This window comes from Mercurialis annua, linkage group LG4, assembly GCF_937616625.2.
Source record: "Mercurialis annua linkage group LG4, ddMerAnnu1.2, whole genome shotgun sequence".
In the NCBI taxonomy this organism is placed as follows: domain Eukaryota; kingdom Viridiplantae; phylum Streptophyta; class Magnoliopsida; order Malpighiales; family Euphorbiaceae; genus Mercurialis; species Mercurialis annua.
The window spans coordinates 30933377-30937154 of record NC_065573.1 but is presented as its reverse complement, the minus strand read 5'-3'; the positions used below and the strand labels follow the sequence as shown (position 1 = coordinate 30937154).

Sequence of the window (3778 nt, the reverse complement as noted above, 5' to 3'; positions counted from 1 at the left end):
TTTCACATCTCTGTATGTAGGGGCAGTCTTAACCGCCTCTTTAAGTGTACATAGGGGCAGTTATAACCGCCCCTATGAGATAATATAAAAAGTTCTAAATTTTCCTTTCGAAATTCTAAAAGTTTCAGTTTCGAATATCAGAATCATATTATATAAAACATCAGTAAGATATGTTTTAGTGAAACTCAAGCTAAATGTTAAAATGAACAAAAATTTGAAGATCATAACATTTAATTTATATCCTTAAATTGATATCTCAAGTTAAACAGGCCAACTAAAACTAAAAACACCCACAAATTAATAATTATATATTTAAGCTAATTTATTTATGCTTTAACTCTATTAGCTTTTGATCTCTAGCCTTCTATGAGTCTTCAAATTGATTTCACTGCTCATTTCTTTAACGACATAGAAAGTCCTGCATTTATGAGAAAAATATGGATTAGAATCACATACTCAACAATGCCGATATCCATACACCATAGTTTATTTAACTTCCTTAGACCGAGCCAAAAAATGAACAAGAAAACAGAACCATGAATAGCAGGTTTCATATCAAACCCATATTAAAAAAATAAGAGCTCAAATAGAATCTTGATATAAACTAACAATTAGCCTAGAGAATAAATTAAGAGGTTCTAGCCTAGAGAATCAAACCATTAAAAATAAACCAAACATTAGAAATAAAAATGAAACTCACTTCGATGAAACTAATTCCCTTGGAGTTGTTGCAGAAACTGAAACACTAAATGAATCTGCATAGAGATTAAGATAGCAAATTCAAAAAAATTCCAAGCTGAGAGGAGATGAATTCATAAAAAGATGAGAATGATATGTTAAGATAAATAAAATTGTGAAACCGACCAAGGAATTTAGGAATTTGAGCACCTTTTAAATCATTCAAGCTTAAATCTAAATACTTTAAGTAATTTAAAGTAGCTAAAGAAGGACTAATCTTACCAACTAAACACGTTTCAAAAAAATTACGCTCGCTGAAATACATTAATAAAATTACCAACCAAAAGTCAATCAACTGAGCTCTATGATTTCCAGCACTCGCAAACAAAACGTCATTCATATACAAGCAAGTGACAAAAAAATTGAAGCACTAAAATTTACAAAACTGCAAATGCATCAATGAGAAATTATTGGCAGAAGCGAACATACCTCACGAGCCTTAGCTGTCACATAATCATCATAAAGTTCTGCATAAACACAATCCCGGTCAACAAGACCAATCATAGTATTGAATTTTCTTTTTCCTATCTCTTCACTGCATATGGTGAATTATAGTTAAAGTATTACAAGTAGCTCAAGAAAAATACTAGAAACTTGCATAGTTCATTTGAGTCACAGAGGCCAGCTGGTATACAACACATTGCTTACATGATCTCGTAGTCATATTGGAACTTTGAACAACTTTCTGAAGTTGCAGTTAAGGTTGAGATGATATGGTAGTATTCCAATTGTGACTCTCAACAGCCTGTCGAGGTTGTACTCGAGTGTGTGATGCATTAGAATGTTGTGCTTGATTTTCAGATGAAGAATGGCCTGCTGTTATCTTTAGTCCACTTAAAAGCCTAGATTTTCGAAACATTGTTTCACTGCAAATAAATATCAATACATGTTTAAAAGGTAAATTGAGGATGAATGATATAACTAAGGTAAGTATTTATAAATATATGGCAACCAAGGAAAGTTGACAATTTAAACAATTAAGTAAAGTTGAAAATCTAAACAATATATGGCAACCAAGAAAAGTTGACAATCTAAACAACTAAGGAAAGTTGACAATCTTTAACAACTAAGGAAAATTGACAATCATATGCCCTAATCTCAGCTGAATAATATAACTATGGTAAATATATATAAGTAATATAGCAACATGCAAGAAATATAGAACCAAGATCTAGATGGTTGATTGACTAATGTACAACAGAAAACTAATTGCAATCCAATTTCCTTGCATAATGCTTTTGGGCCATAATGTCAAAACAAAAAAAGAGGTACTGTCTAGAAAATAAGACATCACATCAAATCTAGATCAGCAAGTAGTTTCAGAAACAATAAGAATTGCTAATTTTTCCTGAAAATGAGGTAAATCGGTATAAACTGTTAACTTCAGTTACGCCACAAACAATCAACTAATCAAGCATTATGGAAACACTGGAATGACAGCAAGCAAAGTTACCTGATGGTTATCCTGATCAGAAGCACAAGTTAGCAGTCTAAATCTGAATTCGATTCTTCACCTGAAAATAAGGTAAATCAGTGTAAACTGTTAACTTCACCTGAATTTTTTTGATATTAAATCAGAAACTTAAACTTAGTAACTCAGAACTTATAAATAAATGAAATAGAGATGTTAAAGAAAAACCTAACTTGTGTCTCAACAAAGGATGTAAAATTAAGATGCCACATCAGATTGATAGCCAATATAATTTCAAGCCATAAAAGCAAACAAAAGGATGTTAAAGAAAGATAATGATCAATGACTCACTTCAGCGGTGAAAACTGCAGCAACATCTGTTCTATAATACCTAAAACAAATAGAAAAAAAATTAATTAATTAATGTAGCAAAATTAAACATTAGCACTTCAAATAACACATAGATCAATATCCACAATAATTGTCACAAGAGAATGAACGTCAAATTTATCAGTGTTAAAAAAATTTATCTGGTTCTTTGACATCCTATAGCCACCGATAGCACAAGCATGATCTCGCTCAAATGGCTCGAGAATCACTTGTTCGGAAGGCTTTAACTGCTCCAGTTTAAAACATTTTCAACTTTGATCAGGAATGAGGTGTTTCCATTGTTTAAAACATTTTCAACTTAGTTTATGGACTACAACAACTATAAGGCCACTTGAATAAGCTGGGAAAAGCCAACAAAAAAATGAACATCAAGAGGAACAATTGAGCTAATAATATATCATTATGAGCTACATACTAAACATTAAAAGGCTAAATATATTGAAATTGACCGAGAGAAATAATAAATATGATGTGCAACTGACACTGTAAAACTTTCAACTTATGCATATAAATTCTTTTAAACATACTATGAAAGAATTTATCAAAACCTAAAATAAAACCTAATTGAAATTATAGAATGGTGATTGCAAAATCAAAATCAATTCATCAAAACCTAAAATAAAAACAAATTAAAATTATAAACTGGTGATTACCCACGGCATCCAAATTCATCGGAAATGAATGTCAGAAAAACAAATCAAAACTGATTACGCATTCAGAGCTACATACTAAATTCTAGGATTTCTCAAATCTATCAAAAAATGCTAGAGTTTTTCTTACAGTACCTGGATCTGACCGGAGTGATAAAGAGAGACGGAGAGTGGAAAATAAGATCTGCAAATGGAAGAAGAGAGTAAGCTAAAACCTAAAACAAAATTAAAATCTGTGGATTAAAACCAAAAAAAAATCAAAATCAATGGATTAAAACCTAAAACAAATTCAAAATCAGTTTTAATCTCGCTACTAACCGCACAATCGATTCCCACGGATTTTGAGCACCACTATAGATTTCTGAATCGATGAACAAATCAGCAAAGAAGAAGATTATGTATCGCTGAATCAATTAATCGTTGAATCATCCATGAATCGTTATAATATGGCTGAAAAGGAACAAAAAAGGACCGAAGAGAAAACATTAGAATCATTGTGAAAATGATAAAATGTGATAAGAGAGTGAGCATCGTGAGAGAAATTTACAAATTTCCTTTTTCACCCTTAATTTACGTAGAGACGCCCTAA

General features: G+C 31.2%; 1 long non-coding RNA gene across 1 annotated transcript; it reads right to left on the bottom strand.

The window, feature by feature from the left end:
* Positions 1-274: 274 nt before the first annotated feature.
* On the bottom strand, positions 275-2542 carry LOC130015376 (uncharacterized). The gene is made up of 5 exons (XR_008790534.1): positions 2501-2542; positions 2192-2252; positions 1168-1604; positions 701-755; positions 275-418 (listed from the first exon to the last, which is right to left on the bottom strand). It is a non-coding gene; the product is annotated as an uncharacterized LOC130015376 (long non-coding RNA).
* Between the last annotated feature and the right edge of the window lie 1236 nt (positions 2543-3778).